This window comes from Panthera uncia, chromosome D4 (assembly GCF_023721935.1).
Source record: "Panthera uncia isolate 11264 chromosome D4, Puncia_PCG_1.0, whole genome shotgun sequence".
Taxonomy (NCBI): Eukaryota; Metazoa; Chordata; class Mammalia; order Carnivora; family Felidae; genus Panthera; species Panthera uncia.
This window is the reverse complement of record NC_064807.1, coordinates 67,342,346-67,367,634: the sequence shown is the minus strand read 5'-3', so window position 1 is coordinate 67,367,634 and position 25,289 is coordinate 67,342,346. Positions and strand designations below refer to the sequence as shown.

The following is a 25,289-nucleotide window of genomic DNA, read 5'->3' as shown; positions in this document are numbered from 1 at the left end:
ACATGTTTATTTTAGTGTCTATAGGATGCATCTTAAGCTAAAGACTATATGCATATGATAGCTGCCTGGGTACGTCAGCATTGCTCATTCGGCATGTCTTGTCACCCAGATGTACCAGATGTAACATCTCAGATGTTATGTCAAATTTCAATCACTGTGTACATTCAATTTTACTTCAGCTGTGACTATATACTGTTTCAGACAAGTGGTACAGAGAAAATTCGGGCAATATTAAAGTATGATTTTGTGTTGGTTGGAACACACATAGTGCTTTGCCTGAGAGAGATAGGAGAGGACAATCAGAATAGTAAAAACTCTCAAAAGATGCTGAAGAGTGATCAAGTGAAAGGCAATCACCATAAATGTAATTTAATTCCAATAGGGTGCCATGAGATTTTTGCCACCAAAATGTATTTGCACACATAGTCTAAAAATTAATGTGGGTATTAGCTGTCCTAATGAAGGACCAGTTTGTTAAGGATAGGCTTTGAATAACCCTTCGGTGCATTCCTTGTGGCAATTAGCCCAGTGCTCTGAACACAGTATATGACCATTTGATGAATATTTTTTTGATTCCTACTCTTTTGCAGGCACCGTGATAATTGCTGGGGTGATAAGTAAATATAAAACATGGTCTCCTGTTTTGAAGAGCTCACAGTCCAATGGGGTAGATGGATAAGGAATCCGATAACTAGGTTTTGGTGCTATCCCAGTTCTAATGCAAGAAACACATGACTAGCTCTACCTGAAAAGATCTTGATGCTTCCCAGGGTCGTGAAGTATGAGTAGGAGATCTGGAAAAAAGGCACAAGAGTAATCCTTGTGAAGCAACAGCTTGTCCTGTTGAGAAATGAGTCATGAAGTGTTGTGGTAGCAGAAACAATGGGTGTCAGATGGAGAGTATCAGGCCGGTAGGTTGAGGCCAGACTTTCAAGCACCTGTCTATCTACCATGTTGACGAGTCGGTACTTCCTTCTGTAGGTAACATTCAAGTGTTGTAAGCAGTGGGGGCTGTGTGTGTGACGTGATGAAATTTGTATTTTGGAAAGATCGCTTTGAGATGATGCTTTGGAGGTGGAAAGGAAGCAGAGAAACTGGTCAAGAGACTCTTGGAACAGTCCAGTCAAGAGATGATGTGGGTGTGAATTCAGCATTAACCAGCATCTGTTGCATCTACTCACTGTCTCATTTGCTTGGTAAAACACCTAGCTCATGTTATGCATCCATAAATACTATCAAATTTAGTTCTGAATGACAAATAATCTCATTTTCTTAGATCAATAAAGAAGCACATAAGTGACAGCAATAGGGAAGTGTTTACTTGAGATGCAAAGTAGGGGAGTGCCCAAGAAATGAGGTAGATCTTGTGTGATGTCGACCTTAGGAATCCAGAATGGGGCCCTCCAGAGTAGCCAGAACTGGTGCCTGTCAGAATTACAAGTTCATATTTGCATTTCCCCTTCCTTTGCTTCCTGATCCCCACTCCTCTTGTTGATTCTGCTGTCTGCAACATGCACGGACGCAAAGAACTAACCTGAAGGATTGTCTAATAATGTAGTTATGCCTTTAGCAATCTACATTAACCTTATTTGACAAACCGTCAGGGTATAGAGACAAAGAGAGATCTTTATATTACAGGTTTTAATGTTAAATCCTGTCATAAACTGTTCAGGTATACTTCATAGAAGGAAAAATAGATTTGGTGAACAATGGAGTCAAGTTAAAACAAGAAAAAGAACATGTCCTGTTCTTTGGTAAATGTTTCTCTGCCAAGTATAGAAGTTCCTCTGTTTTTAGGACCAATACAAGTAGGGGCTTAAAGGGCCAAGAGCTGCATGCAGGGTCACCCTGGTGGATAAACAAAATTCATGGAGTGGGTGGTGGTCAGAAGGTGGCGGGTGATTGTAGAACATGACTCAAAGAACACTTAGAATTAGCTCTCTTTGGGGGTATGTCTGGTGGTTTCCATTCCTGTAAATGTAGCAGTAATCAGAACAGCAAGAGGCCTCAAGAACAGGCAAGTCTTCAACTGAGGTGGGAGATTTGAGTTCAGGTTTAGCCTCCAACCCTAATCCCAGTGAGACCTTGGCAAGTCGCTTCAGCCATCTGAGTGTTATTTTCTCCATCAGTAAATTGAGATGACTTAGCTCATCTCTGAGTTCCCTTTCACTCTGACAAATCCTTTACTCCATGATGTCTGATCTGTGAAATGTTACCAACAGCTTGCATATAGTAGTAAGGGCTCAGTGTGCTTCTCTGTAAAATAGGGGTAAATGATCTACCTCACAAAGATGGTGTGAGGATTACATTTAAAGTGAGATCATGGGTGAAAGTCTTTAGCACCGAACCTATCAAATAGTAGGTTCTCAAGAAATCCCAGTGTCCTTTATCAGGTCTTCCATCTGTTAAAAATGTTTATTGAGCACTTACTATGTGAAAAGCTGTGTTCTAGAAGCTGGGTCCATAATAGTGAATAAAAGATACAAATTCACTACCTGTGTGGAACTTTCAATAAACAGACCAATGAATGCATGCTGGCACATCATTTCTCCCCTTCTTTCCTCCTTGACTTTCTCTTCCCTCCTCCTCTTCAACCCATTTTCTCTCAGCTCCTGGTGCAGATCCTGGCTGATGAGAATCTAACCCCAGAAACGATGGGTCAAAGGCTGGAGGACTAGTGTGTGAGACTTTGAATATTTTTACGCAGGGCTTAGGAAGTGGTGTGGATAAATGAGCTTGAATGGTGACAAAAGTAGGAACAGAGTTAATCAAAGTAAGTGGATACCAGGGCTGAACTTGAGTATTCTCCACATCTGAGAATGTTGACAACACTAAGCTGCTTACTTCTTTAGATGAAACACCTGGAAAGTCATATACACAGAGTATGCAAAGATAATTAAAACAACAACAACAACAACAACAACAATAACAACAACAACAACTTATGACTCTACAATCAACTCACTTCACTTAACACCATCTGGAGCAGGCCAGGCAAGGCATTGTTCTCCTAAAGGTGAATAATACTTAATTTCTGCCCTTAAGGAGCATGTGTTTTCCTGAGGGAGGCAGACATGAATCCCAATATACTGTGCTCAGTGCTTTTATAGATGTAGAAATATAAGAAACTGTCCAATGTAAGGCAAAATATTTTGACTGCATTCCTTTGATGTTGCTATTTTAATCCTACTGAGGTAAAATGAAAAGTTCTTCTTAAGTTCAAGAATTAAAAAATATTAATTTTGTTTTTAAGTCATGACATCACAACTAAGTATTACACATAGAGATGGTCAACATAAAGTAATATTTATAACAAAAAATATACATATATTTAAGCTTATTGATTAAAAATTGATAAGAGATTAATGTGGTGTTTTAGGCTAAATTTTTAGCATTTTAAAAAAATGGACTTGGGGGGCGCCTGGGTGGCTCGGTCGGTTAAGCATCCGACTTTGGCTCAGGTCATGATCTCACGGTCCCTGGGTTCGAGCCCCGCGTCGGGCTCTGTGCTGACAGCTCAGAGCCTGGAGCCTGTTTCAGATTCTGTGTCTCCCTCTCTCTGTGACCCTCCCCCGTTCATGCTCTGTCTCTCTCTGTCTCAAAAATAAATAAACGTTAAAAAAAAATTAAAAAAAAATGGACTTGGTGAAATAATCTCAACAACAACAGATTGCAATGGTAGAAGGTATAATTTATAAAATTTAATACAACAGAAAACCTGAAAAATTAAGAAATATCTCTATTGTGATGCATATGGAAAAGACCCTGTGGACATGATTTATGAAAATACTGAAATAGAAAAATGTGTATGCTGTCACTTTGCTAGGAGAAATCGATCAAGGAATTCAAATGGTAGAGTGGTCTGTCTATAGAAAACACATCTGGAGGAAAAGTCATCAGTTGAAGTCCACTAAAGGTGAACTTTGTGCATCACAGGGAAGAGTGGAATAAGTGAATGACAGATCCGGAGGGGCAACAGAAGATATCTGGCACTTGCATTGTCTCTCTAATAAATCGAGAAAGACTTTGCACACACAATTTTATCCCATTCACTTTTAATGTTAATTGTAGTTCATATACAGTGTTATTTTAGTTTCAGGTGTACAATATAACGACTCAGCAATTCTCTACATTACTAAGTGCTCATGGTGATAAGTATACTTTTAATCCCCTTCACCTATTTCACGCATCCCTCACTCACCTCCCTTCTGGTAACCACCAGTTTGTTCTCTAAAGTTAAGAGGCTGTTTTTTTATTTGACTCTCTCTCTCTTTTTTTCCCTTTTTTCATTTGTTTTGTTTTTTAAATTCTACAGCTGAGTGAAATCATGTAGTATTTGTCTTTCTCTGACTTATTTTGCTTAGCATTATACTCTCTAGGTCCATCCATGTTGTTGCAAATGACAAGATTTTGTTCTTTTTTATGGCTGAATAATATTCCATTGTAGATATATATACCACATTCTTTATCCATTCATCTATTGGTGGACACTTGGCCTGCTTTCATGGTTTGGCTATTGTAAATAATGCTGCAGTAAACATAAGGGTGCATGTATCCTTTTGAATTAGCATTTTTGTATTCTTTGGGTCAATACCCAGTAGAACGATTATTGGACTATATGGTAACTCTATTTTTAATTTTTTGAGGAACCTCCTGTCTTCCACAGTGGCCGCACAATTTGCATTCCTACCAACAATGCAACAGGATTCCACTTTGTCCATATCCTTGCCAGCACTTGTTTCCTGAGTTTTTGACTTTAGCCATTCTGACAGGTGTAAGGTGATATCTCATTGTGGTTTTGATTTGCATTTCTCTGATAATAAGTGATGTTGAGCATCTTTTCATGTGTCTGTTGGCCATCTGTATATCTTTGGAGAAATGTCTGTTTATGTCTTCTGCCTATTTTTTAATTGGATTATTTGTGGTTTTTTGGTGTTGAGTTGTATAATTTCTTACTATTTTTTGGGTATTAACCCTTTGTTGGATGTGTCATTTGCAAGTATGTTCTCCCATTCAGTAGATTGTCTTTCAGTTTTGTCGATTATTTCCTTTGTTGGGCAGAAGCTTCTTATTTTGTGTAGTCCTAATCATTTTTTAAAATTTTGATTTTAATTTTTAAATTTACATCCAAAATAGTTGCGTATAGTGCAACAATGATTTCAGGAGTGGATTCCTTGATGCCCTTTACCCATTTAGCCCATCCACCCGCCCCCCCCACAATCCCTCCAGTAACCCTCTGTTCTCCATATTTAAGAGTCTCTTATGTTTTGTCCCCCTCCCTGCTTTTATATTATTTTTTCTTCCCTTCCCTTGTGTTCATCTGTTCTGTGTCTTAAAGTCCTCATATGAGTGAAGTCATAATCATTTTTTTTTTTTGCTTTTGTTTCCCTTACCTCAGGAGATATATCTAGAAAGGTGTTTGCTATGGCCAATGTCAGAGAAATTATTGCCTCTCCTCTCTTCTAGGGTTTTTATAGTTTTAGGTCTCACATTTAGGTGAGACCTAATCCATTTTGTTTATTTTTGTGTATGGTGTAAGAAAGTGGTCCAGGATCATTCTTTTGCATATAGCTGTCCAGTTTCCCCATACCATTTGTTGAAGAGACTACCAATTCATTTTTGTGGACCCCAGAGTAATGAATAGCACATTACATACTCTGGTTACTTGGTAAATGTTTGCTGAGCGAATGAAGAATGAATAAACAAATGAGAATAGAAAGGATAATATAGCACTGACCCTCAAAGCAACACTAATCCACCTTTCGCCAGTAATACCTTCTATCACTTCGTACTGTAATAATCTGTTTTTATTACCACTCCCATCAGAGAGTGACTTTCTGAAGGGCAGGGACAATGTTTTTCATCCATATGTTTATACCCAACGCTTGTAATTTAGCAGGCATTCAGAGAACGTTTGCTGAATAAATGAATGACAAAATTTTATATTAAGGGTGAGGAGTCTTAGTCTAAGAAAACAGAGATGTTTTCTTTTTATTTCATTTTTATCACAATAGAGGTTTAGAGGAAAGCCACGGGTACATGGTTTGGGGGCTTCTAACCCATGTAGAATCAGAGTCTGATTAGGAAATATACTTTGCAAGGGCACCACCTGTACCATTTGGAGGAAAATATGAAATAAGACGATGTCTATTGAGGGCTCTCCCCAGAGCTGATTTTTACTCTGCTATTTCCCTGGGGACCTCTGGCTCAGTTTGCTCTGTTCCTAGCACAGCTTTTGGCCTCAGCCCTGACAGCAGCTTGGAGGCAGATAGGAACATTGTTTCATGAAGTAATTTAGATACGATTTTAAAAAAATCTCATCTTGGCACAAACCTTGCAAGAGCTTGGATTTAACCTGTTGTTATGACATTGCAAGGAATAATAAGTAAGCTGCAAACTGGAAAACTGCAGAAGCTTGGGAAGAAAGAACTTAGATTGCAATTTGCACACAAGCCGCTCAACATAAAATAAAAGGGTGCTCAAAAGAATAAAGTACTCGAGTTAGTTTAGAGTGCTCATTTCCGCATATAATCACAGAGAAAGCGCTTGAAGAATTCCCTCTCTGCTTTAATTTCCAGAAAGGATAGATACTTGGAATTTCACGGTGATAAATAAAGCCTATAGCCAGGGACGGTTGGAATTGATATTAGGCCAGAGATTTGAGGGTCCGATTTTGGTTTATATTCCAAGGCCCCTTTAGAGCTCCCACATCTGATTAGGTCTCAGAGATCCATTTCATTACCTAGCTCCGGAAGGATGCGGAAGTGGGGCTGTCTGCTGATCCAACCATAGAAGGAGAGCTAGAGCTTCAAGAGATGAGAGATACAGGGTCCAGCTTTGTTGTAATACAGAGGAGGGGCAAATCATTCAACTTCTCTAAGCCCAATTTCTTCATCTGTAAATGGTGATCGAATGAGGAAAAGCATGTAAAGCAGGGCCAGGCACACTGCGTGTATGCCCCGAGGCCGTAGTTAGGAGCGCTCAGGCTCAGAGAGGGGAAGTCACCAACTCCAGGTCGCGAGCACACTCATATCCACTTTCTAATCCGACATTGTTTCTATGTTTGTTTGTTTGTTTTTACATAACTTAGTGAGGTGACATTCACATTACAGTGAATTAACCATTTTAATGGAACAATTCAGTGGCTTTTTATACATTCACAACGTTGTGCAGCCAACCACCTCTGGTCTAGTTCCAAAACATTTCCATCACACCAAAGTAAAACCTGTACCCATAAAGCAGTCTCTCCTTTTCTCTTTTTTCCCAGCCCCTGGCAATCACTAATCTGAGTTATGGCTATGGAATTACCTATTCTGGGTGTTTCATGTAAATGTAGTTATTCATTATGTGACCTTTTGTGTCTGGCTTCTTTTACTGAGCCTAATGTTTTAGAGGAATCTTTAAAAAAAAATCTAGCAATCTGTTTTTTTTTTATTTTAAGGTAAAATTTGCCTTCAATAAAATGCACAGATTTTAAGTATAGAGTTTAAAGAGTCTCAACAAATGTAAATACTTATAAATCAAAATGTAGAACATTTCTTTCACCCCCAAAATTTCTCTTTTTAAAATGAATTTAATTCTATGTATTTTATGTGTTTGTTGCTATTGTAAATTTTTAATTGCTTGTTGTCAGTATTTAGAAATATTAATTATTTTTATGTATCAACCTGATATCTTGTCACCATGGTAAATTATTTCTTTGTTCTAGTAGTTTTTTTTTTTTTTTAATAGATTCCTTAAAATTCCCTAGTTAGACAATCATGGCTTCTGTAAATAAAAGGCAATTTGACTTCTTTTTCCAATTTGCAGAACTTTTACTTCTTTTTCTTGCCTTATTGCTCTGGCTAGGACCATCAGTGCATGAGACTGGAAGCAGGAACGTGGACACCTTGCCAAAATAAGTCTGGGAATGAAGCCCAAGGGGTTTGCCATGCTAGTGGCATGAGAGAGGCAAAAGGAAATAGAAAAGGAGACAGAAGTGGAGGGCTACAGAGTCAGAAATGCCCCCTGATGACTCTCATCAGCACAGGCAGAAGACAAACCCTTGCCATGAAGTATCCTCAAGTCCCTAATCTTGTCTTTTTGGATCTACAACGGACCAAGGCAGGACCTAGATTAGTGAATTCCTGCAAGGTTTTTTGAGCAGTTTTTAGGTACTTAGTCTCTGCTTCCCACATGTGTTGTTTCTAATTATAAAATCATCATGGACACAATTTAGGAACATTTGCTGCCCAGGAATTATGATTTATACCATGTGGTATGTGTTGCAGCTGAGTTTCATAAACTGATTTACCAATGTGATAGAATCAAATGCACTCAAAGACTGGCAATTTTTACTGAGCTGGAGGTTATCCAGTTTTTTCACTCACAGGATTTTATTTTCCTCAGGCTTTAAGGCATCCTCCAAAAGTTGAGAGTTTACCTGGACTTTTCATGTGCATAATTCATTTTTGTTCCTCGTAGAGACCCAAGTAAGCAAATCCAAGGGCATTTTCTTTTCTAGCTGAGGAAATGGAGGCACAGAAAGACAAATGACTTACCCAAGATCACACACAGCACAAATAGCAAGGCTGGGACTGGCACCTAAGTTCACTCTCCAAACCTATATATTTTCTTTGACCTGCTATTCTCCCCTTACAGACATAATGCAGAAACCCAGGCCCTGCATCCAGATTTACGAAAGACTGGGAGTTTGGGATTGGATAGGTTTCCAAACAAAATGTAGGGGACTGTTACTCTAATGATCAATGTGTTAATACTGCATAACATTAACCATACTTTTCAATTGACTAGTACAAATGGGTAAGACTCAGTCAAAATTTTCACCTCAGCAAAAGAGAAGCTGGAAGGTGTTTATGAATTTTTTTGCTCAGGATATTTCCAAACTATAAAAGAAGAGATTAGGGAAGTATCAAGTCAGAAGAGAGATAAGACTAAGTAATCGATGGTATGAAAAGTGACCTTGAGAAAAGATGGCTGATTGGGTGACAGGAGTCTGATTAAGTCTTCATAGACTGAAGTTCTAAGACATCTTTTTGGGGATGGAAACTATCTATACTGAATGGTCAGAATATGAAATCATGTGCAGTTTCTCAACTATAACCTGCTTTTCTGCCCCCACAACTTTTCCTTGTGTTTTTCTCTCTTCCTAGATTTCCTTTTCTTCTGTTGACCAGTGATGAACTCCCACTCATCCATCAAGCCCCAGGTAAGATCACATGTTCAAGGAAGGCCCCAGTAGGTCCCAGAGAATTCTCTGCTCCTCTTCTTTATGAGATCTCCCTCTACCTTGACCATATTTCTAAGAAGTGAAGTACAATAATATCCAAGTGTATTCAAATTATTTCTCCATATCTAACCACTTAAATCTACAGTTCTTGAGACAGGAGACTGTGTCTTCTTCATCTGTTTACTGCAGGACCTGCATAAATGCTAACATACAGTAGACTGTCAAAGGCTTTCTCAGCAAACAGTGAAAAAAACTTGCAACACTGAAAAATTCTTTTATTAAACATACCTTGTATAGCTAAAAAACTCATACACATTTGCATATTGTCTCTAGGTTAGATGCCCTACGAAAAAGAAATAAATGCCAACATTTAATGAGATTTCTCTGCTTACAATCATGCTGTGGGAAGAGAACATTGCCACTGCTTACAGAATTTATTGACATCCAAGATTACATGTTGCTTTTGGAATGCACACCATGAAATAGGAAGAGAATGGCTAGGAAAATGTGAAAATGTGGACATGTTGGTAAAAAAAAATAATCTTAAAATTATATTTGAGTATATTTTTATTCAAGTTAACTATCATAAATCACGTAACTAAGTTACACATTCATCTAGAGGACAACCTAGATCCAGATATAAGTCTCGAGACCTATTTGCTGTGTGAGCTCCTGAGCTTTTTTGAACCTTGTGTGTCTGTTAAATGGAGGCAATGTATATTTTTGGAAAATGTAAACTATTTGTCATTAAAATTTTGTGATGTAAAGAGGCTAATTACCCCTAAGCCCATAGCTTCAACCCATTTCCAATTAAAAGTCCAATGGAATTATTTTTAGAATTTGGTGAGATATTTTCAAGTTCATCTAGAAAAATATCAGGGTAGCGTGAGTCAAGAACACCTTGGAAAAGAGGAATGATGAAGGCCTGCTACTACAGATACATGAAAGCATGTTAGAAAGTTACAAAGTAATTTAAAAATTGTTGGTACAGGGATAGGGCCAGACAGATGGATAGTATACTAGATTTTAGTAAGTGATAAAAGTGAGATTTCAAATTAGGAATAAGAGCAGAGATTACTTAGTGAATGGATTGGCACAATTGGCTTGTCATCTGGAAAAAATGGTAGCTAGTGCTATGTGTTAGGCATAGCTCTCCATATTTTATACCAATTAACATTTTTAATTTTCACAGGAATTCCATAAGTAGATACTATCATTATCACTATTTTACAGATGAGGAAATTGAGATACAAACAAGCTAAGTAGTTCATCCAAGATCATACAAGTAGTCAGAAGTAGAGCTAGAATTGGAACCCAGGCAGCCTAGACTCTGGGTTCATTGCTATTAACCATTATGTTTTATTTTCTCACAGCCTCATGACTTGCACCCAAATACATTTCAAACAGATTGAAGTTTTTAAAGTACATTTAAAACCAAAATATAGGGGCGCCTGGGTGGCGCAGTCGGTTAAGCGTCCGACTTCAGCCAGGTCACGATCTCGCGGTCCGTGAGTTCGAGCCCCGCGTCAGGCTCTGGGCTGATGGCTTGGAGCCTGGAGCCTGTTTCCGATTCTGTGTCTCCCTCTCTCTCTGCCCCTCCCCCATTCATGCTCTGTCTCTCTCTGTCCCAAAAATAAATAAAAAATGTTGAAAAAAAAAAATTAAAAAAAAAAAAACCAAAATATAAAAAAATCTTTCTATAATTTTGGGATATGTAAGGTGTTTTTAAATGACATTAAAATCAGAAATTATAAAAGAAAAAAAGATTTGACTGTATAAAAATTAAAAATATTTTAGCAAAACCAAACCAATCCAACAAAATACAAAATATTACAAATTAAACTAGATCAACCAAGCAATAACAGAGAAAATCCACAGAAAACACCGTCAGATGACACACTGGCACGCATGTAAACAATGTGGTTAAATATTAATAGATCAATGAATAAAGAAGGAGTTCAATAGAGGATTTGTGAATTAACTCCTGGTATATTCATGCACCGTAGAAAATCACTGTTTTTGGAGACAGTAGTGTAGCTTGTCATTCACTGCATGGAAATATGCCTGTGATACATTAGTCAATGAATAGAAAATTAAAAACTTACACTATGACTCTATTTTGTGTGGGGGGGGAGAAAGCATGTGGGTGCTTGCGTGAGTGTGTGTGTGTGTGTGTGTGTGTGTGTGTGTGTGTGTGTGTAGGAAAAAGCCTGAAGTGGTTATATCTCAAAAATATCTCACGGTGGTGTGCTTATGGATGATTTTTACTTTCCTTTTTTTTTTTCACTTTTATTGATTGTCAAAATTCCTTACAATATACATGTATTTCTTCAACTTTGAAGTGGACTAAGCCTTGAATTACCCTTTTCCATAAAGTTAGAAGAGGAATATTCTAAGAACATGATAAATTTATGTATTCCTAGATGACAGTAGTTTCTATGATGTTTTGGTGGAAAGCTTTAGAAAGGTTTAGAGAGAGTGGCTTATAGTGAAAAGCCAGTGACACCATATAAGTTACTAATTTCTACATTTCAATTTCAGTGTGCTCTGAGAACATGACCTATATATACAATTTCTACTTTTGGGAATTTATCTTGCCTTTATTTTTGTAGCCAAATATATGACCTACATATGTAAGTGTTCCTTAAGGTCTTATAATGAAGGTATATTCTCTTTTCTTCCCCTGAAATCACTATGTATATATTAACTTATTAACTTTGTTACTCAGATTGTCTATATCTTTGGTTGGTTTTTATCTACTTGAATGGCCAAAGTTGGGTTGGTATTTTAGTCTCTAATAGTTGTGTTTCTGAACATTTTACCTAGTATTTCTAATTTATATGCATTTTTATTCTTGAAATTTCTGTGTACTGTGTTTTTTGTCAATATGCAAGGATATTCCCAGTCCTGTTTAATACTACTTGCTGCATATTCTCTTTTGTCTGAAATTTTTATTGTGAGTCCTAATTCCTATTTGATTGGACTTGCTAAAACATAAGAATGCTTTCCCTTTCTTTGTATGTTTAATCTTTTAAAATAATTTAATACTTTGGATTTATAGGTGTCTCTTCCAGTTATGTTTTGATTTCTGACCATTTGTGTTTACTGTCACAGCTGATACATTTGGTCTCATTTCTATTATCTTCTTTCTATTATGCTCCCGTACTGATTTATTTTATTAGAGTTTTATTCTCCAGAGTGGGATGCATATGTCCCAGCTTGTGTATAAGATCATTCATTGGAAAGTCAGAAGAAAATATTTTTTTATTGAAAAATAAGAAAGATATTAAGCTTTACTAATATTTAATATGCTTTGATACCGGTATTTTGCTCAGGTCCACATGTAAGGCAGACCCACTCTGTTTATTCACAGTGAGTGAGGTAGAAGAGAGTGATTTCTAGAGTCAGGGTGAATGATGGTGACACTTTTACATTTTGCTCAGTTTTCTTGATTCACTGGAATTTAAGTGTGCTCAGGTAAGTGGTTTTAAAGGTTATTTCTTTTACTTTTATCTATGCTAATTCACAAAATTGGCAAGAATCTTAAAAATAATTCCTGGAAAAAAAAAAAAGAAAGAAAGGCAGGTTAAAAGTAACGTCCATTGTGCAAACACAAACACAAGAGAACAATAATAACAACTCTCTCCCTTCCACCACCACCACCACCCCCCAAAAAGTAGACTAGGTAATACTTTCCCTTTTCCTGGCAGGAATTCACCATCAGCCACATTATGAGGTAATAGAGAACGTTTTCAAAACGGATGTTTGGAAATGTTTCCTGGTGTTTCCATTGCTATCTGATACGTTGCTGAAATCAATATAAATGTTACACTTATAAAAAATAGTCTCTCATATCAACATACTTTAAAAACTTGAAATAGAATTTTTATCCTATTTAAAAGTTTTAGAGAATTTTAAAACCATTTGTTGAAGAATAAAAATATAAGACATACTGGTACCTTTTCAAGAACAATTGAAAGTGGAAATTTACTACCACATTTCAACAATAACAATGACATAATTGGTGGAGGGGGAAATAGAACACAAGTGTCATGATTTTTAAGTGTAGCCAATGACATGTTTCTTTGCCTTGAGTTTGTCTAATCTCCGTGAAAGATCTTATTTAGTTATTAGTCATGAAAACCAAGTTTGAAATAAAAACGGACCCAGAATTGCACCTTTGAATTGCTACATTGCAAGATATGGAACCAAGATTTTCAAAAACATTGCAAGCAAATTTAATCATTCTTCTCTCAATAAAAGTTATTATTTTAGTGAAACCAAAAAGTTGTTTGTATTATTAGTAGAACTTGTTTTAAATTAATGTTAATTTCAGGTTATATCTCATGCTTTTCATGATTCTGTTACTGTATGTTCTATAATGAATGTACATATACATGTACATACAATGGTACATGTATTTATATATAATTTATTAATAATTCTGGAGTGCCTGGATGGCTCAGTTGGTTAAGCATCTGACTCTTGACGGCAACTTAGGTCATGATCTCACGGTTTGTGCTCTTTTTCTCTCTCTCTCTCACAATAAACAAACTTAAAAAAAAATCATTGGAGCGGAGATATATTGCTCGAAGTCTCACTGATAAAAATAAGAAGGGCAGGGGCGCCTGGGTGGCGCAGTCGGTTAAGCGTCCGACTTCAGCCAGGTCACGATCTCACGGTCCGTGAGTTCGAGCCCCGCATCGGGCTCTGGGCTGATGGCTCGGAGCCTGGAGCCTGTTTCCGATTCTGTGTCTCCCTCTCTCTCTGTCCCTCCCCCGTTCATGCTCTGTCTCTCTCTGTCCCAAAAATAAAATAAACGTTGAAAAAAAAAATTTAAAAAAAAAATAAGAAGGGCAGTTTTTAAATTTGGCTTATATATTTTTCCTTTAATTAAAAAAATTTGAATGTATTTTCTCTAATTATTGATGTTGAGAATTAAACTATGTTTATTTCCATTGCATAAGAAAGTTAACATACTTGCATATATTTTTTCCCTCATGTCCTAATTTTTATTGAAAATAAGTTTTGATTTTGACCCAAATTATTATCATTTTCATCATGTAGCTTCCTTTCTGAGAATTATTATTAATGTCTATATTAGGTTTTAAAACCATATTTATAATTATTTAAACAACTTTAATTATATCACTGAAGCTTTTCTACAACTTCCACATTCTTGAATTGTAAAAATTTTGGTTTATGTCTTGATTAAATCACTAATTGATTTTTTTTTTTTTTTAGCTTCATATACAGACTCAATTGCTTAGTTATAGAATTCTTTGTCACAATATTTTCCCCTCAAAATGCTGTAGACAGCACTCCGTTGTTTCTGGAAATTTGCAATACAAAGATGTCTGTTTTATCTCTACTGTATTTTTTAATGTTATTTTTTTTTCTTCATTTTGATTTCTGTGATTCTTCTACTGGTTTCTCCTGGACTCACTCCCATGGCTATTGTCTTTATCTTCTCACCTGGCACTAGAGGGTCTAAGATAGCCTCAGATGGTTTCATGCAGTCTGGGGCCTTGGTATTGGCTATTACAGGGGTCTTTCTCCAACCTCTGTCTCTAATGACCCAGGCCACATTACATGGTGATGAGGATGTCCCAATAGGTGAAGACAGAGCTCAAGGCCTAGGCTCTAGAACTTGCCCACGTTACTTCTGACACTTCCTGTTAGTCTAGACAAGTCACAAGGCCAGCCAGATTCTATCCACCTCTGGATAGAGGGTGTGGCATTGTGATTGATAATGAGAAATATACATTTGATCTTTATCCCTGTTCTGAAGCTAAAACCTGTGGAATCTCCACAGTGACATATCTTTTGGATGCTAATGAGAAGGTGGTGGCTGGGGGCTTCTGAATAGACTCAAGGGAATCAACCACATGATTAGGGGGTTGGAACTTTCAGGCCTACCTTCCAATCCCTGGGGAGGGGAGAGGGACTAGTGCTTGACTTAATCAGTGATGGCCAATGACTTAATCATACCTACATAGTGAAGCCTCTATAAAAATCCTAACTGAAGGGGTTTGGAGAAGTTCACTTTGCCAAACACATGGAGGTACTGGGAGGGTGGCATGCCAGAGAGAGCGTGGAACCTCATGTCCCTTTTCCAACACCTTGCCCTGTGCGTCTCTTACACCTAACTGTTCCTGTGTCGTATTCTTTTATAATGAACTGATAATGCGGTTCGTAAATTGTTTTCCTGAGTTCTATGAGCCATTCTAACACATTGTTGAACCAAAGGAGGGATTCATGGGACCCCCAATTTATTGCCAGTCGGTGAGAAGCACAGATAAAAACCTGAACTTGTGATTGGCATCTGAAGTGGGGGTAGTCTTGTGGAACTGAGCCCTTAACCTGTGGGATCTGATGTGAACTCTGGGTAGCTAGAATACCCAGCTGTCCACAGAGAATTGAAGAATTGCTTAGTATGGAAAAATACTCACACATCTGTTGTCAGAAGTGAAGTATTAGTATTAGTGTGAGCATAGTAGAGTATGGAAAAACAGAGTTTTCCTTTAGTTGGTAAAGACAGTATAGAGAAGAAGTAGAATTTTTCCTTTCCCAATGATGCAGGCTAGGTCCAAGGAATTAGAGGGGATTCCACAGTTTTAGCCAAGAGGGTCCTTGGCTTTGTGCAGCCTAGAAATCAAATGCAAGTGTAAGGAAAGCGAGAACAGAGTTTATTGAAGACCTAGAGAGAGTGCGGAGTGTCTGGGAGACTGGGAAAAGAAAGAAGAGTGAATCTTGTCTTTACCTGGGTTCTGGGGTTGTATTGAGACTTGTGCTCTGGTGTACATGTCTCCTCAGGTGTCCAGGAGCAAAGAAAGGTGAGTATTTAGGTGTCTTCTGTAAGCCACTTGTGCCCTAGAGCCAGGGGTCTTGGTGAGTTAGTGGCCTGGAAAATGCACATGATAACTCCTCCTTGTCACTCATTAGATGTTGTCTATTGTGCTAGAAGGCTCCAAGGAAATCAACTCCTTGGCCTTTACAAGGAGGACAAACATTATCTGTACTATAAGGTGTGGGTAAGGCAGGGATGCAGATCCTAACAAGAATGGAAGCAGGAAAAGGAGCAAAAAAGCAGTCCTTTATGGAGTTTCTTTAGTTTCCCTATCTCACCAAGGCATTGCAGTCACATTGCAACAGGGCATGGATGCTGGGAAAGTAGGAATTTGCAGCCATTAAACAATTTGCATGAATTAAACTGCAACATTCTTAACAATAGAAGTTTATTCTCTACCCTCCTCCACCCCTTGATGATCCAGAGTCCTAGTTTTCTTCCATTCCTGAGGACCTTTCTGCCAAAGCAGGCAGATTTGACAGAGAAGACATACTGGTTTCTCAAAAGACTTAGTCGAACTTCACTTTTACTCATATTCCTTTGGCAAGAACTGTTCTTATGGCTCTACCGTAATGTGAAGTGGAAGGTATCTTCCAAGAATAACAATGGAAGGGAGACCATGAATCTTTGGTGGACAGTCAGTCATCTATGCCACATCCAACAGTTGTTTTGTATTGTTTTGTTTTGTTTTTACTTCCACTCCTGACTCTGTTATCAGAGACTCATTCAGAAGCCCTCCAGAGTCTTTCTGAGAAACAAATTAGTATATTTGTGTTATTTCTTAGAGTACATGTTTCAAAAGAAGCATTTTATGTCTTCAAGGTGATTTTCTTATTCGTACGTGCAGCTTCTTTTCAGGACCTAGGACCAACCCGCTGTTTGGCATGGCCTCCTACTTGACGTGGCCTTTTGCTTCTGTTGTGAGCAGTTTCTTCTTGAGATGGGTCCTGGCTTAAGGAGAAAGGCTAGCAGCAGAACTAGCATTTTGATGGTTGGGTTTTCCCATCCCAAGATCTCTTTTCACCCCTGCAAATTACTCTTCTAGGGATTGTCTTGGTCCCTCTACTTCCTTTCTACTCCTTCTCTATCATAGGGACAATCATGAATAGAGCCTAAATGGTGCCTTGGGTTCATTACCATTAGCCTATATGAAATATACATCCCCTAACGTGTTGGGCATATGTATGGCATCCTTCCTATTTTCCAACGCTGATGCTGGTTTTTCCCTAATTTTATATCCGTTGGTCATCCCATTTGACTGCGGGTGGAGGGCTGAGTGTTGGATGCCTGCGCTTACATCACCATCAGATGCAGAGGAATTACACAGTCTTACATTGAAATGCTTGTGGAAATTATATGGCGTGTGATATCAGTTTCTTTAAAACACCTTGTAAACTTTTACTCTTGCAGAACTATCATAAATCTGTTTAATTCAACAGTTTACACTAAGTATTCCAGTATTCCACTTCGAAATAAAGCATGTTTCTGCTTGATTGAAACTTTGCACTGTTGGAAGTTGTTAAGAATACCATTTGTTGCAGCCAAACTTCTCCATATCTGATAAGCAAAAATCGTGATAGATAACTCAGTGTGTATTTGTTCAGTGGGGAGTTGCTGAGACCGCACAGCTGTGCCAGAAGTGGTACTCAGCACTGGGCTGCAGGCATCAGGAATGGCGCTTCTGCCCTCATGCTGCTCACAGTTGTTGAGGAGCAGACAGTAATTGAATCAGTGGGATGATGTTTTGGAATATGAACCTCTCCCCCCTTGCACGTAACCTTTCCTTGGCGGCTTTCACGCTGACTCTGGGGAAACAGGACTGAAAGGGTAAGACACAGAGAGGTTTTCTTTTCTTGTTTTTTTTTAACCTTCAGCACAGGCTTTTGAGACGCAAAGGGCAGGCTGGAGGGAAGCAGGGTGTGAACTTTTATGCCAACACAGGAAATCTGAGAAGAGTTGTCTCACTTGTGGTTTCGGCGTGGTTTGGGAGGAGGAGGAGAAGTGACCTTGTGCAGCTGGGGCATGTGAGGTGGAGGGGAAGACCTGGGTGTCCATGTGGTAGGGTGGCAGGGTCCACACAGTGGTCCTCTACAGCTTCTTCAGCCCAGGATCTCGCTGAGGTGCAAGAAGTTTTTCCATGGCTTGGGACAATTATAAACCCTCCTCAAAAAAAAAGAAAGAAAGAAAAGAAAAAAGAAAAGAAAAGAAAAGAAAAAGAAAAGAAGATGCTGAGCACCATGACACCCAAAGAAGCAGCTGATGATAGAGAGGAGGAAGCCTCTGGGTTGGTTTTATGGCAGTAATGGGCAAGGGCAAAACCCACTCCCTTTCATTGATACCTATAATGTGAGATTCTGAAAGAGATTTCTATGGAGATGGCTGCTGAGCAAAGAGAAAAGGGGATGGTGCTGAGAAGGGTCAGCAGGATGGGCTTCACTAGGGTGTCAGTTCGACACCCATGTCCTTCCGGGTCAGGTGTCTGATAACACGGGTGGCGTGAAGGTGATTGTGGGGTTTTAATAACATAGATTTTGAACTCAGTGTGAAAACACCATCCAGCAAGACTGCCAAATGTATTTATATGAAAAAATTTTTGAAGTCATATGAACCACATCATGTGCAACCGTATGTTCAATAAAGACCACCATAATTAAAAAAAAAAAAATACATAAAATCATGATCACCCTGGAAAACCCTAATCTCCAAGCACAGAGTAGGGAGTAGATTATGAACATCCTAAAATGAAGCATGAAATATCTATTACATATGTAATATATAAACGTATTTATTCCTATAGGAAAATTATCATGGTTTGTGGGATTATGGAAGAGTTTTCTTTCTCATTTTTCAAGTTTCAAATAATGAACATGTATTTTATAATTAGAGAAATTGTGATTATGATTCTTCTGAAAATAGGAAATTGGGACTCTTTTCTCACAAACAAAGATTTTTTTCCATATATTTTTCACTATAAATTATCTTCGTGTGTCTATCAAAATAACAATTAATATGGAAACTTGAAATTAAGATTGTGTTAAAAATTATTTTGATAAGTTTTGTTTTAAGGGGGAGATTGTTTTGTTTTGTCCAGCATCTTTTGAAGCTATAACTGTACCATAAAAATTTGGCATTTTCAGCATAACTAATAGCTTCTCAATACTGTTGCTTTGAGAAGAGAAAGAAATGTGGTTCTTTGTTCTTGAAACCAAAGACAAAGGATCATATGGCCCCGTTTCCTCTAACTTACTTCATTGGGTTTGACTTATTTTGACATCAATTCCATGTCCTGTTTCCGTAATCTTCTTGACATTGATCTCAACATTTCATTAGGAATTCATGGTGGAAAGAAATTACTCTGAACATTTGTACCTTGTTCTTACAGTAAATGAAGTGTCATTTACATTTTATATCTTTTCCTGCTAACCTGTAACCCTGGAAGACTTTGGTACTTTTCCATTATTAGCTCAAAGATATTTATTATCATTTCCCCTCTTGATTTATGCTGAGGCCTCAGTGATTGAGCCGTGATTCTCAGGGTCATTATATAAAATTGCGTAAGTGATCCATGAACAAAAAAACTCTTTAAATTTCTTGACAACAAACTGAAGGAGGAGTTGGTTTCCTAAGTTTTCCTTTTATAAAAGGGCTGTGTTATTATAATGGCACAGTTTTAGCTACTGTGGTTTGATCTTCTGGGTGTGAAAAGGTACAAATTTAAATTCTAGAAACGACATTTTATAGCAGAAAGAGCACCAGCTTTAGAAATGACAGACCTGAGTTCTCATTTAGCACTCAGATAATTACTTGCCATGTGTTCTTAGACAAGTTACTAAGTTCTCTGAGCCTCTATTTTCTCATCTTAAACAAATCAAAAAACAAAACAAAATTATTGGGATTATTACGAGGGTGAGAGAGTGCCTTATTGGTAGTAAATGCTCAATAAATGATGGTAACAATGTGTTCGTATCTTTGCTTTCTGCTCTGTCAATTTCTGTATTGGTGGAATGGCTGGCACATACTGAACGACTTACCAACTGTGGCTCTGAACTTGGGCATTTAGAAAGGCGTGGTTTGGAATGTAGGAGGTTATCTGTCTAGTGGCTTTGAAAACTCAGTTGAGAGTGCTCAGTCCCACATTTGCAGTGACGAGATCAAACAGGCACCATCAGCGACATTGTGACTACTCTGAAATACACCCCCAAATCAGAAGGTTGCCTAATCATCTTAACTGTGAAGCTCATTTTATGTATTTATGTACTTATTTCAATACCTGTTCGTTGAGCACCTACCAAGTACCTGGATACAGAGTAAAAAGGGCAGACAGGGCCCCTGGTTGTATGGAAATGTCTTTTGAGGCTGGAGAGAGTTAAGAAGAAAACCGGATGAGTGAATAAATAAAATAACGGGAGCTTGTTAGAAATGTTGGGGACTCGGTCAGAGAGTAACAGAAGACGTATTGAGATAGAGGGGTCCTACTCCTGGAAGGCCTCAGGCTACGGCTGACATTCAAGCTTCAAAGAGAAGCAGCAACTTCTGCAGAGAATGGGGCCAAGACCAGTCCAAGAAGCCAGAAAAGCATGTGCAAAGCCCTAATTCTGGGAACACGGAACATTTGATGAATATCCAGGTTGTTGTCAGGGCCACGGCAAGTTTTTCTTCTATCATTCCACTTGTTGAATGAGAATTGATGAAGTGGAACTTATAACCTGAGACCCTTGTTAGTCAGGTATTAAAATATTCTGGAATAGAATAGTCCAGAAGATTATATATAGATAGGCAGGCATCATTTCTAGTAAGATAGATTTACAGGCCACGAAATAAAAGCTATCCAGCCCTCTTGTTTGTTTTTATAAATAACAATGATGATATAATAATAATACCACTATTACTCTATTGTACACTTGTAATTCACAGAAAGCCAACTAAATATTAGAATGTTGCTATTTCTTGGTTTGCAAAAACTTTTAAAAGTACTCATGTTGATTTCCCACTCTGGTAGATGAGGATTTACCCCTATCCACAGTGCGCATTTCCCCACTTTCAAAATAATTATGTGACCGTATAAAGATGATTCATAGCTGGGCACGCAGTATTGCACGATTCCTTTTCTCGCACAATATTTCATTGTCCTTGGAGTTAATCTTGTTTTTGTCCTTTGCTTAGGTTTCTATGTTCTCTTCAGTTCATCCCCAAATTTACTCCCAGTTGTGTAAAATCAAAAACATATTAGATAGTTTATTAATCTCATCTCCTTGAAGAACTTTCTTCTGTATTCTTTTAACTTGCTCCCACCTGAGATGGTGTGGTGAACATGGAGATGTGTTGCCCAGAAGCCCTTTCAAGGGTGGGATCTTTTTTTGTTCCAGCTGCTGTCAGCTCCCTCGTCTTCTGCCTCCCCTGCAGAGAGCTGGCCCTCCCAAGGGCATGGCCTTCCCAAGGTGGCCTGTATCCAAAGATCGATATGGAGAGGGAATAAAAGGCACTTCAGCCCACTGTGGGATAACTTCAACGTGCTGTAATATTCCACAGCTTCCCGAGGGGGTGGCCAAGGTATTATTTTATCTGCATCACAATGCAATTCTTCAGTCTGCTCAGTCTTGCCTCTGTCTTGTCCTCTTGTCCTCTTGTCCTCTCCTTTCTTCCTATAATCTGAGAAGTATTGATCGCTAATATTCTGCACGCGAAACCCTTCAGTGCCTGCTTCTCAAACTAGTTACTCTCTAGGGAGAGTTTTCTTGCAATTTCCCTTCACTATCATCCTGGAGATTCCCTTTGATACATGTTAGATTCTCTATTTTTAGGATCTCAAGCCTTCTTCTCTTTGCTTTACTCTCTAGTAGTTTCCCAAGAAGAGTTACAAGGAAATTATCTTTTTAAAACCTGTGTGTCTGAACATTTATTCCTATCACATATAGCTGATAGCTTAGTTGGGCATAGTCTTCAGGGAAAGAAATAATTTCCCTCAGAATTCTGAAGGCATTGTTCAATTTTCTTTTGTTTCCATGTTTTGTGTTAGGAAGTATGATGCCAGTACAACTCTTAAACCTTTACATGAAAGCTGTATTTCTTCTCTGCAAATCTGTAGGATCCTCTTTGTTCCCATTGTTTTGAAATTACATCTTTCTCCAGTTTAGGATTCTGGTAGTTTATTACTACTCATCCAGTTACTTTCCACCTTCCCAAATTTTCTTTCTCTTAGCTCCTCTGTTTTCTTTGTCCTTCTATATCTATACTTTAAAGCAAACAGACGGGCAGACAAACAAACAATAACACATTATAGTGCCTTTTGGGAAGGAGGGAGCAAGGGGTTAAGTATGTATGTTTAGCCCAACATTTTTAAGCAGAGATTAAATTCGATGTTTTCAAGGAAAAGTTTATCTGGGGAAGCTGCTATATCTTTCTTTCCTCTCCTCCTCCCTTTGAGTTTTTTTTTTATTCTTTCCCATAAGCGCTAACTGCATAACTATGCCAAATGAGAAGTTGTGTCTATAAAAGTCATTGTTTTGGTGCCTTTGATTCTACATATCCATGGCTAGGATATAGAGATAGCTCCGCTCTCTTCCAATTCCAGTCCTGTGTAGACTGTGCTAAGAGCCAACAAACTGCTGTTGACAAGGAGGAGAAGTCATATTTATGCATTCTAGTTAAGTTGGTCACCTGTGAATTTCCGTAAGACTCAACCTAAGGAGTGTCCATTTTCAATAAATGCAGAGAGCTGCAGGTTTCTTGAGAAAATTGAATTAGTGAAATAGATCCTTAAGTCCACTACTGAAAACTCTTACCCACAAGTACTTTTTTGGTGGGAGTGACTGACACGGTGCAAACAGAACCCCTCGGCTGAAATTAATGAATAATTAGTTGAGAGACAAGAGAGAGAAAATGGATCCCAATAAATCAGTTCCCTAATTCTTTACAACCTTTAGAATTAGATATGCTCTAAATATGAGATGCAACTGTTTACCATTATGTGCTAAATAATATAAACTCCTAGAACATAATTCTTATGGTCATTAGTTGAGAAAGTGAGAAAATTGGAAGCCCTTAACTTCTTGTTCTATCTGTTCTAGTGAAAGAGCACTAGCAGAACAGATATCCCAACCCCACTTAAAAAAAATTCAGCCACTATATTTAATATCTTTGTACTTTGGGTAAGTTACTTTGGGTAACTTTGGGTTACTTTGGGTAAGTACTTTGGGTACTTTGGGTAAGATATACGTTCTGTATTTGTAATTTGGAGAAAATCTTAATTTCTTCATAGGGTTGTTGTTAATGAATTAATGTACGTAAAGCTTTGAGCATGACAATGTTTATATATGGTAGGTTTTCAATCAATATAGTTTTCTTCCCTCTTGTCATCTGTGTTCGGCCAAGAACATTGTAATTTGTATGTGCAATAAAATTTGGGGGCCACACTATTAATACTCTTTTGAAGAATCTACTAGATAAGGAGGTTTCATCTATATTAACTGAACGGTGAATTCAGGTGGGTCTTAATCCCCTCCATACACGTTCCATCCTCAAATTAAGGCCAATTTGAGGTGGCATGAGGGCCTCAGAATGAGGGAAGATTTCATAGCTAGAGTTAACTGCAGCAAAGAAAATTGGGGTCTGTAAATAAGAACTGACAGCTAAAGCAAAGATTAATCTTAATGGCACGCATTAACAATATGCAATTTGAGATTGGCAGTGGAGAATTCTCCCTGAGAACTGGCCGTATGGCCGTATGGCAGTAAGGCAGTATGGGTCTTGACAAGAGAATTCACATGGGCAAGCACATTCATTCAATACGTCTTTTCTGTCCCAAAGACATTAGCATACCCAGAGACCCACAAGATCAGGGAAAGTGGCCTCCTTATTCACATCAAATCATTGTATGTACAGACCGTTTCCATTTAATGTAATTGTCATTCGGCAGTAAAAACTCACTTGTATAACTTAGAAGTGACAAGGAAATTGGATGGAGCTTCACATGGTTGACTCTCGGAGAAGAATGAAGCAGTGACTAGAAAGCTTGAAATTAAACCCTAGTGTCTGTAAAGGTTTAGGGGGGTTGTGTTCACATACAAAGTGATGGCAGAAAGGAGCCCAGTTGGTTTATTTAGGACTTTCACCAGACTTGTTTCATAGGATACTTCTCTTGGGTCGGATTCTGGACTGAAGGGTACCACTGTGACCACCAACTCCTCTTCATGCTTGAGGGTGGTGAAGAGCCAAAGGGCCTAGGGACCATGAAGTGCCTGGATATTGCTTCCTTCAGAGTGTTCAAACTATTGTTGACTCTCTGGGCCAGTCAGGCAACATAACTTTTTTTTTTTTTTTTTAATGCCTCATTTGAGTAGATCCAGTTACAACTGCATTTATCCTTCCTGATGAGAATCTTATAAATATTAGTGGAAGTTATCTGAAAGTTTTAGAAAGGGGAATATACAAAAATATTAAGCTTTTACATTTCAAAGGATATATTTAAGTTGTAAACTGATAAAAAGCTTACTTTGTTAACTGTGCTTTCTTAACAGCTGAAAGATAAATATCTTTTCTAAATTTATATTTTCTAAAAATATGCATTTCCCCATTTATTAAAAGTGCTCTTTTATTCTTCAAGTACACAGTAGGTTTTTGTTGTACGGAAAATTATATTTTCTAACACTACATATTCTCTATTTGGTATGTCATTACAGAAAATGCAGATATGTGATAGTGGTTATTGAATAATCAGGTATTTGCTAGATGGGCAGAATCCTGAGAACCAAAGGTGATTTGCTAGATGGGCAGAATCCTGAGAACGAAAGGTGAGATGGTATTTTTATTGTAGAAGGCAGGGAAGGTATACCTGCAGAGTTATGACAAGATTTGAGAAACTTATACATGTCCCAAGAACTACATATAGATTGAATCAGTATTACATGTTGCATGTACACATGGGATATCGAAATAGCACATGAACATTTTTCGCTTCAAAATGTCTTCACGTTTGAGAACTTGTGGAGCCACTTTTCTGTTCTGAATTTTCAGATATGATCTGTCTGCTATCTTGCCTGGCACAGACTGTCATGGGTGGGAAAGAAGGCTAAGGAATGTACATGGAACATCTCCATGGTCCAAATAGTGACCTCAAGCTCAGGGAGGCACTGTAATATGGTCAAGGCCATGCAGCTAGCTAGAGATATAGCCAGCTTTAAAACCCAAATTGGTCTGATTTTAAAGTTTTTT

At 38.0% G+C, this 25,289-nt stretch overlaps 1 long non-coding RNA gene across 2 annotated transcripts in view; it reads left to right on the top strand.

The window, feature by feature from the left end:
- LOC125920375 (uncharacterized) overlaps positions 1-25,289 on the top strand; it is a 162,019-nt gene that overhangs the window by 129,308 nt on the left and 7,422 nt on the right. For both annotated transcript variants that reach the window (XR_007457036.1, XR_007457037.1), the window contains exon 2: positions 9,153-9,208. This is a non-coding gene — a long non-coding RNA (uncharacterized LOC125920375). The remainder of the gene's footprint in view (positions 1-9,152; positions 9,209-25,289) is intronic.